Source organism: Neodiprion fabricii, chromosome 7 (assembly GCF_021155785.1).
Source record: "Neodiprion fabricii isolate iyNeoFabr1 chromosome 7, iyNeoFabr1.1, whole genome shotgun sequence".
Lineage (NCBI taxonomy): Eukaryota > Metazoa > Arthropoda > Insecta > Hymenoptera > Diprionidae > Neodiprion > Neodiprion fabricii.
In genome coordinates, this window is record NC_060245.1 from 6,116,978 (window position 1) to 6,127,929 (window position 10,952).

Genomic DNA, 10,952 nt, shown 5'->3' on the forward strand with positions numbered 1-10,952 from the left:
GTCGGAAATCATCTGACATTCTACACATGTTAATTTTCTGATGAAAATATTTCGCGGTTAGCTGATTCAACATGATAGAATAGAAATGACGATCAGAAAATGATGCAACAATCATTGAGTTTGATTTATCATATATTTGCAGAAAAATAATAATTTCCGCTACACGGTTTATTTTTTTTTTTTTTAGTTGAACTTCGGTCAGACACTCTTTCAGGCCTGTTTCTCTGGCATGATTTCCCAATTTTAGCAATGAATATTAAATTTGCAATTGTTAAACAAAACGATTTCGTTACTTGACAAAATTACTATGTATAATCGTATTGAATCTCCGACGGTAAAATATAATACGAATAAGCGGACGACAATCGATGTAAAAATATAAAAAAAACATTTTCACTGTCATGAAATGAAGTTTGGAATTATTTTCAACAATTGATAGGGTATTTTTAAATTATTTCACGATGACGCCGCGAAACAAATTATTCAATTAGTTATCTATAATTCACCGCGCATTGGAATGCTAAAAATTTGCTTTTACCAAAATCGAAATTTCCTTCAAAATACTCTTGAAACAATAGGAAAAAATATCGGAGAAAGACAATCGATTGTTGCGGAGTCATCTGACGTTACGAAAGTGACAAAAATAAAACTATTATTGTTTTAGAAAAAATTTTAGCAAAAATCTAAATGTCGACGGATACAATTTCGCTGTCCACCCAATTTGCAATTCGCGTAATAAACGGTCGGTTCATGCCTGCAGTTGAGCAGCAGCACGGCACTTTTTCATCTCTGCCCCTCAGCGTTTTTCGATCTTTTCAATCCGCATTGGGCAAAGTAAAAAAAAAAAAAAAACAGAAAAAAAACAACGTGGAATACAAATGAGGCGAATCAAACAGAAGCAAATAAAATGTGTGAAGTTAAATTTGATTTTTAATCACTTTGTAATTGTAACGATTTTGTAAGTCCTAAAAACCTGTGTCAGTTTTTTTTTCTTTTTTTTTTTTTAGATTGTTATTGCAGGTATTTTTACTCTGCGCCCGATATCTGATATTCGAAATCTACGAATAAATATATAAAACTGTGTATACGTGACCGATTGACGATGCAGGAGTAATCGTTTCACGTATTGGTTCGACGATTCGCATCCTGTGTGCTTTTAATCTCGGCCGAAATCGTACGCTTGATTCGTTCGCTTGGCTATATGCGAAAGAATAAAAATTATTTCGATCGAAAAAGAAGGGATTATAAATTAATACGAGGACGAAAAGTAATAAAAATCGATTCATAACCGTGGAGAGAAAACTATTCTACTCGGTGTTGTATTTTTCAAACATTGAAAACACATCACACATCAACCGAATTATGCCGATTGTATTTTACTTGTATTGTTCATTACAGTCATAGAATATTGTGATATCATAGTAATTACACTGACTGAAATGATGCAAAAATTTATTTGTATAAAGTTATTCGTATTAAGGTGAAGGGTAACTTTGTGAATGTAATTGTTTGATAAATTAAAAACAGCACAGAATACTTTTCAAACTAGTTTCCATACCTTCAAAGTATATTCCACTCCCCTTATCATGCAATGCCTTTCACGTCGATTTTCTTCCGAAGTATTATTTTGCAAGAAACTAGAAAACGATTCGAAATCGAACCTCAATTGTTGCTGTAAAATAACGACGGTTATACAGTTTGAAACTAAACACATATTGCAAAATTCTCCAAGAGCGACAAACACCCTTGAGAAATATTCGATTTTGAAAATCTGAAGAATAAAATCGCCTTCGAGCTGCAGCTGCAATCAAAGTGTTAAATTGTTACCGACTTGACCTGAGTAGAAATTGGATTCGGCTGTGTGCCAAGAAGCGCAAGTCGGCCACAGTTGTTATAATTCGTAGTTGACGATCAGTAACTTATGAAAACTATTCTTCCTGAAACTAGAAGAAAAGCTAGCACGCGAATAAAGGTTAAAAAGAAAATTTCATTACCAACTGCCTGGTACGAAAAAAAACGATTTTTATTAATTAGGCGGAGCAAAAGTCACAGAGGTCGAATATTTTTACGGATATTAGATGCGACGAGTCGTTTCTTAATTGATTATTTCTATTAATTGTACAGTCGGTAAGATCGGTATCTTTTTTGACAATTGTAGTTTTTTTTTTTTTAGATTTCACTCTTCTCCGAGATTCCTGCACTTTTTCACTAAAAAATAGCCTGCGCGAAAGAGCTTGGTTGAAAAAATTTTACACCACTGGCTCAACGACGTTGAAATTTCGAAAATAGCCTTTTTCGAGAATTTCAAAATTAAGATATCCTCAAATCTTTCGATGGCTTATGTTTTGTACAACGAAACAAAAGTTTTTGTGAAACTTGAGATGCGTGCAATTTTTTTTTTCTTCAATACCGAAAAATCTATGTCGCAATTTGGAAAAACTAATTTTTTTTTCACTTTCAAATGTTAAAATATTTCACTGTTCTTTATTTCTCTTCTTGGTTTATAGTGAACAAGAGCTCACGCGAAACCGGAAGAATGTGAGCTAATATTAATCACTGTCTCGTCAAATTATTATTTAATTTTTTATCAAGACTTGATTAAAATCCTTATAACCTGACGTTTATTGGTTTTTTAAAAATATTTTCACTTGAAAATGAGCCTTGTGCACTGAAAAAAAAATCACACTTGTCTCAGATTTGACGGAAACTTTTGTTTCCTCACACAAAACGTAACCGCCAGAGGATTTAAGGATATCTCAATTTTAAAATTCCCGAAAACAGGCTTTTTTCGAAATTTCAACGTTGCTGAGGGGGTCGCAAAAATTTTTCCTCCAGTCCTTTCACGTGAGCTATTTTTTAGTGAAGGAGTGCAAAAATCCCAAAGAAGAGCAACATTCAAAAAACGACCCATTTCTGAACGGCACTAATGCGCATATTTAGGTATTTAATTTTACAATAATTGTTAACCCTGACATTTTATTTTACAACACGGTGTCTATGTTGTGTATAAATCAAGTTCATCAACAATTAAAAAGAAAGTGGTATCAAAATTTTGACCTTTCATTAACACCGAATTGTGTTAAAAATTTACATTAAGTATATTAATCCAATAATCCTTTGATGCGGTTTATTTTAATTAAACTCGTAAAGTTTAAGGGGTTAAAATTAATCTCCGAAAAGTTTTGTTCCATTCTCTCGTTTTATCCACGCGTATAATACCTGGGAAAAAAAGAAATGAAAAAAAAAATAAATAAGTAAATAAATAAATAAAGGGAACGTATAAAACTGCGTTGGAAATTTTTAAACCATCTAGTTCAGCAAATTACCGTAAGATCAAAAAATTACCTTAGCTCCACAAGTAAATAGGCTATACCGTAACAAAGGAGTAAAAAAAAAAAAAAAAAAACAAAATATGCATAAAACATTTTTAAAAGTTGCGGGAAAATCAGCGATTGAAAAATTCATCAAACTCCGATCCTCTGATAATTATGTAGTTGCATTTCCGTGTCGGAAGAATAAAAAATTCATGTTCCGGTAATTGATGCGTGTGGTCATTACACATATACACCCGAAGTCATCGAACCTTGTTCAAATGCGTAAGCCGGAAGGGTCAGCTGCAAGAGGTTCATTCGTTCATGCAGAAACAGCTGCAGGGTGACGAGGCGTGACGAGATAGCAGCAGACAGTAAGTCGAGTTTGAGGAAACTTTGAAACAACGGTTATAATCGCGTTGAATATTGGATACCGGAAGAACGAATTCATTCGGACGAAGTCGAGGATTTTTTTGGTACACGAGATGAAGTCCGAACGACTTCCGTACGATGAGAAGAATTTCATTTGTTGCGGTAACTAGAAAAATTGAGTAAAACAGGTATCGTTGAAAGAAAAAACTGTTTGAATATTGTTGGAATAACGAAAAACGAGGTACGCCTAACAATTTTGCGCTATCGTCGATCCTTTTTTGGTTATTGCAACGCAAAATCGGTTTGTGAGGTTTGCTCTACATTTTTAGTTGAACAAGTAACTTTAACGTCAATTTATTCTTGCACAAGCATTAAAATATAGCAACAGTCATCGTAATGAGAAACAATTGTAACGGATACTAGACTTTCCGGTAACGGCTAGAAAACTAATTTTCATTTTCTACCTAGAACGATATTTTTCGATTGTGGTAAAAAACTGAAAATAGTTAAGGACTGAGCGGTAACCGGAACTAAAAATTTCTCTCGGCGATAGCGTTTCACCTGTTTATATTAACACAGTTTTTCACGGGGCTGCGTCGCGTTGCGAGACGGACTAATTGGCACCCCGCGATACTGATTTAATGAAAAAACTTGGCACCCCTGTAGAGTTTGAAGATTACCGATGATAAAGAGCTACAGGGTATAAATAATCGCCTGATGGGCGGAGGGATGATATTTAAAGTATTAATTATAAGAAGACGGCTGATTACCGGAAAACTGCACGAACCTCATTATTATCCTCGAGGTAAAAACCGGCGGGGGGGGGGGTTTAGATTCGATGTCCAACTTTCTCATTCACCTTACTTTAATTATCATATGTTTAAAAACTGCCGTTCACTTCACAGAACAAGTAATTTACGTACCTACGCGTTCACAAAAACAATCACTGATAAATTTTACAAGTTTAATTTAAAATAAAATTACAAATTTAATAAGAATAAAAAACGAAGCAAAAAAAAAAAAAAAATAAGAAAATTAAAAAAAAAAGAAAAAAAAATTCTAACCGATCATTTTTCAAAAGCGAAACTTTAATTTTTTTTTTTTCACAAAACTACCACCTGGTTTACAATTGCTTCTTTTTTTTTTTTAATTCTTTTTTTTTTATAATAATCCAACTGTGCACTGTTTAGCCAAGTTTTCACCTCTCGCCATGTTCCGACACACAGGTTTTCAAATGTCAAAAGTTCGCACGCATCGAGGGAGGGAAAAAAAAAAAAAATTTCCAACTACACACACTCGAACACTTTGAGATTCGCAGTTGCGCGGAATATTTGGACGAACGGGGGCTTTGGATTTATGATTTTCGAGATTTGGTATTTTTGTATGTTTGTATTTTCACTGATATGCGACGGTGGGATGCGCCGTCGCCCCGTCCGTCGAAGGGCGTCGCGACGCTTCGAAAATTTCAGAACGGCGTCCGCGTAGCGACTGACGCCCGGCACCACCACCACCCTCCTCCACGCCCCCCCCCCCCCCCCCCCGCCGACGGCGGCGTCGCCGACGTACCCCCCTCTTCTCTTTTGCGGCGCAGGCGTCCGGCCCTAGATTTCGTTTCGCTTCCCGATTTTTCGTAATAAAAACGTTTGTCTTCCCGAGTGGCTTCCCGTATACATGATATATCCCGCTTCTCAGTCGGCCCCGCGTACTGCGGACACTCTGAATCAACTTTTCTAGATCCGACGTTTCGACGTTACTCGCATCTCGGTCACGTTTCTTATGGATTATGCATAACCGATTCGCTTATCTGCAAATAACCCATAAATTATACGTGCAACAATATTCGTCGATGTCTCACGATTAAACTTCCGGTCAACTTGTTTTAGGCGGGTACGAAATAAAATGCGACTTCGATTCTGTATATTAATTATTTGACATCGCGGGATATTTTTTAAAAAAGGGGAGGGAGGGGGGGGGGAAGGAGGCAAGACGAATTTTATTTTTTAAAAACTGAAAACTCACAATTCAGGTATTTTCGTAAAGCAATGAAGGTGTAAAGTTAGAGGAAGAAACAAATTATTTATAGTTTATGGAACTGAATATTCTGAGATATTTTATGCACCGTAGATGCCGCAGGTGGGAAACTTTCAAGAGAGAAAAACAAATGAAGGATGTCAAGAATATCTGTCGAAAAATGATTTTTAATATTTGCGAATGAATAAAATCTAAGTACTCGCTGAAAGTCGATTTCTGTTATTCTTCATTTGTGAATTATATGTTTCAAGGATGGAAGCGATTCATTTTGAAATCAACATTGCGCGACAATTCAGAAACGAATGCTGGCAGATATTAATTGAATTCTCAGTCTCTTACAACTTTTTCTCAAACATGTTTGCAAAAACGACATGAATCCTGAAGATAAAAAAAAATAAAATTCTTTTCAACGCGATTTATTTGAATGAAATATCAATCTACACGAAAATACTGAAGAAATATTTTACGGGTTGATACGTAAACGATGCATTCATTCTAAGAGAACGCGTTTTTTAAACTCCATTCGTTCATGAATGACGGAAGATAAACAATTGCGTTAAATAACCTCCAGGTGAACATGTGAAATAAATATGTTGAAATTATTTTTTGTACTCTAATATCAGGTAAAATATGTTGAGCGAATTTATTCGCAATCCGCCCTTAATTTAAACAACAGCATAGCGAGTCCTGCGGTATTTCCAGTTTCGAATCAGTATCCAATAAATTCTAGGATTTATCGGGATCGCAGGAATTATCCCGAATCAGCTTTGTTATCTAAAGGAGAGAAGCCCTCATCTCCTTGAAACTCAGTTTCCAAGATCTGAATTCCCTCTACGTACTTGAACGTGTATAGAACTGCGGATAAGTGAAGGATCAGCTTACTCCCGATTAGATGGAACGAAATTTATTCGCTTCTAGACGCGAACTTTCTATTTAAATATATTGGGTTTATACCTCTCTGTTAAGCATTTTCAGGCTACAAGACCACGAGTTAACTACAGAATTCATAGTTACGTATCCCCAAAATTAATTCACTCGTCTATAATAAGATAAACGGCAGATCTAGTTCAGTGCTCGAAAGCTGAAATCGTGGCTTTGAAATCCTAGGAAAAATAGTCAGAAATCAAATTTCAAACTCGTCTGTAATTAGATAAGCGGCAGATTTATGTATTTCAGTCATCGAAAACTGAAATCGTGGCTTTGAAATCGTAGGAAAAATGGTGAGAAATCAAATTTTAAACTCGTCGGTAATTAGATAAGCGGCAGATTTAAGTATTTCAGTCATCGAAAAGTGAAATCGCGGCTTTGAAATCCTAGGAAAAATAGTCAGAAATCAAATTTCAAACTCGTCTGTAATTAGATAAACGGCAGATTTATTTCAGTCTTCGAAATCTGAAATCATGGCTTTGAAATCGTAGGAAAAATGGTGAGAAATCTAATTTTAAATTCGTCTGTAATTAGATAAACGGCAGATTTATTTCATTCCTCGAATGCTGAAATCGTGTTTTACAAATCCTAGGAAAAATGGTGAAAAATTAAATTTTAAACGGCGCGTGGCTAATTTTTCCCCGAGCTTAATTCAACCTCAAGGATGAGAAAGTGTCTCCTCGCTTATACTTTAGGATCCTTTTATCCTTGACGCAATTCAGGCCTGTTAATCGTGTCGCGAAATTAAAGGTAAGCAATACCGCGCTGTGAGTGGTACGAAGACTTAAATTTGATAATAGAAAATTCTGGTCGGGGTGAATTCGAGTGTTGCTCCAACCGGATCATGTCTATCCTCTCCCTCCCGCCCCTGCACAAGGGTAGGTATCGGTACTCCCCCCCTTTTCCCGAGAACTCTCCAAGGTATAATTGTCGGCAATTGGTTGGGGATCCGGGGTGAACCGAACGGTGCAGTTGTTATCTTCACGAGTGTTTCGTTTCGTACACAGTGAATACCTGCGTAATCTGTGTACGGAAAACAGTTCAACGATTTATCATATCGGGGAGAGTCGTGGGTATGATTACGTTTTTTCATTACGCCTTTACTCGCGAATTACAGTTTAAATTTGACGTCACGAGTTAATGCATTGGAGGTGAATTTCGCACCTTTGTTTCAAAGTTCAAGTCAAACGTTATATGGATATGAACGGCCTCGATAGTGAACATATCCTATTCCAAGACAGCTTATGATCCCTAATGTTCAAACGTAGAATTATCTAACTTCGAAATTTCAGGGTCTGTATTGAAATTTGAATAAGCATTTCAATAATTCTGTTACAAAGTACGGTAGATATGTAATCAATGGATGATATCTTGCCGAAAGTGAGGTGTTCAAATGATTAAACGAATGATTTTGATTTTAATTATCAAGTCGACTTTCAAGGACATTAAGAAATTTGAGTAAATATCAATGTCGTTATTCTACACGTGTAGTATACCGTTCGATTGAGTAGAGCTGGTGAATTGTTATAATCAATCTTATAATGAAACGATCGTGATGTAATTCGCTACGCTGGTTTTTACTTACAAAAAGCTTCCAACAGAGCCAATAATTTTTCCATTGTCAATTATGGAATGGTTGTTAATTCTGGTGGCTGACAGTGATTGGCGTTTTAAGCCAAAACACGAGGAGCTCGGCCGTTGTTTTTTCCAGTACAAAACTAATTTGGCAAGCTTTGCCACGCGAGTATTAAGAAGAAAAAAAAAAAAAAATAACCGTTCATCTAAATGTTAAATTTACAGCGAGTGAACGTTTTATTTATTATCCGCAAGTTAAAAGATTCACATCACTCGTTCGAGTCTGCTTATAATTTAAAAGATAATCGATTTTAGTGCTCATGATCATCGACTGATTGTCACTAACGAGTATTGTTATCATTCTAATCCGAACGCCAGTTTGTTTTACCGTGAAAAAATAATTGTCACCGTCGGGTATTAAATATCGAAGCCGGTTACGCTGAGACGCAAAAAAAAAAAAAAAAAAACTACCGTTATTACTACACGGTTTGTATAATAGCGTGAAGCGTGGAACGCATATCGGGACGGTGCTTCGGGCTGTCATTAAAACCATCGCGTAACTCAGCGTCAAGAAATGTAGTTATCAGGGTTAAGGGTCAGCCGCTCTATGAAGGTGGGAATAATAATGATAACAATAATGGGGGTAGCGGACGTGACGAGGTTTGGCGAGAAAGAGATAGAGATGGAGAGATAGGGCGGAGGGGGGGTTGGGGGTGGAGAATTAGGGATGCTGCAAAGCACAATTAAGATAATCACACGGCTGGTCTGGTGCACGAGGATCATTGATCGGGGAAACTGAATCAATATATCCGGCGCAGCGTTTAGTCGATATCGTATCAACGAGAAAGAAAGCGACTGTATATTTATGCAAATACATTTCGGTCCTGTCCTGATTGGACAAACTAATCCCAGGATCGTCGGCTTTGACCGTATTGTTTACGACAGGCCTGCAGCGATTCGGATTATTATACAGGTTGATTCCAAGTGAACGCCGCGGTATGCTGGGTTGCCTACCACCGAGGGGAACAAATATCGGTAACACAGACCTGCCGAGTTACCGGTACGTGGCGCATTTAATGTATATTACTTGCGAGTGAGCTGGAACTGCCAGTGTTGCCAAGTTATGCGATGAAGGTTTTAACGGTGGGGTGTATGTTTATTAAATGAACGTTTGAACAGTTCGAAGAAACAATTTGTGAAAGGGTGGATCGATTGAAATTCGACTGAAAAAAAATCATTCACTCGCACTGATACTTCAGTTAAAATATACCTATACAAAAATCAGACGCTAAATTACGTAAATAACTCTAAATTGTTGACGCTAAATTGCAGTAAAGCTTAAATTGAATATTATAAATGTTTGAGGGGTTACGTGGGTCATGAATTTTTTTAAAATCCATTTTTTCTAAAAGCTATTTCCAATATAATAAAACACATATTTTAATAAAATACGAAAGGTATGTGAGAGGAAAATGTTTTACCTGTGTTTTATAAAATTTGTATCGAAAAATGTTGATAATTCAGTCGTTCCAACTAGTTTTCGGAGAACCAGTATTTCCGCGGAGCACGCGATAACTCCTGGTAGCTTCATCTGAAATCAAAAAATCAAATATTCTCTGTTAGTAGATGAGCTTACGTAGCGAATGAACGAAGAATTTTTTTACCTTCGATCACAACTCGTTTTACACAGCAATACACGGTTTAAAGTCTACCCAAAGCTATACCAAGAATTCAAATTTCAATTTTTTCAAAAATCCTTCGTTAATTCACTAGCTAAACTAACCTACTAACAGAAAATATTTAATTTATTGATTTCATTTGTAACGTTTTTTTCTTTACCAAATTAAGAGCTATAGGTACGAGTTCACATTTACGTTATTAAAATTCGAATATGGACAAATCACAAAGATATTAAATCTAATACAAGGAATTTAGGCTGAGTATGAATTCTCGCCTCGGCGTCTTCTCGTCGATGATATTGATTGCGAACTCTGGAATCGAGCGTTTGCAATATTTCCGAAGCGTTTCGAAACGTATGATTATGCTTGAAACGCGTAACTTCAAATTACCTCGTCATTTTTACGTAATATCGTTACAGTCGGTAGGTCTGTTTTACCGATATTTTTCCCCCTCGGTGGTAGGCAACCCAAAAAACCGCGACGTTTACTTGGAAACACCCTGTATATCATATTTGTCACGATCAGACGAATGCTGGCGAAATTTGTGGGGAGTTGTAATAGCGAAGCTGGGAATGCAGGAGGGGGAAGCTTTCGAAGGGTCGCCTGAAGCCTGCATAAGTCAGATGCACAACATCTAATTTCTCGAGCCGTCGGTATTGTAATGAGGAAAACTAGCTGGCGTCTCTCGTGAGAAAGCGGATCATCCGGTTAAAATAATAACATTTCTTACAGAACAGATTGTAAATGTAATCTGAAGCATTTATCTCTTGCGCATTGTTATATGTATAATTCCACTTTTACAGAACGAAATTCTCCCATCTCAGCTCAGCTTGGATTTCAGAGAAGACTACTCGTTAGTTATAATTTCAGGTCACGTATATACTGGAAAATTATTTCCAAAGTACAATTACTGACAAATATATATCGTATTGCACGATTGTAATCGATCTTAACGAGCAAACAAACAATGAAATATAATATTGACCATAAAATCCTCGATTTCTAATTACGATGAAAAATAATGAACCCTGGATAGATATAATATTCACGTATTTAT

The 10,952-nt window shown here is 36.3% G+C and overlaps 1 protein-coding gene across 8 annotated transcripts in view; it reads right to left on the reverse strand.

The window, feature by feature from the left end:
- The window catches only part of LOC124185974 (leucine-rich repeat-containing protein 24-like), a 126,022-nt gene extending 120,866 nt beyond the window's left edge, over positions 1–5,156 (reverse strand). For 3 of the 8 annotated variants that reach the window (XM_046577250.1, XM_046577246.1, XM_046577243.1), the window contains exon 1: positions 4,471–4,671. The gene's annotated coding sequence lies outside the window, so the exon portion shown is untranslated. Of the gene's footprint in view, positions 1–1,558; positions 1,600–4,453; positions 4,672–4,885 lie in introns of those variants that run through there. The other 5 variants (XM_046577247.1, XM_046577249.1, XM_046577241.1 and 2 more) reach the window with 3 other exon arrangements.
- Between the last annotated feature and the right edge of the window lie 5,796 nt (positions 5,157–10,952).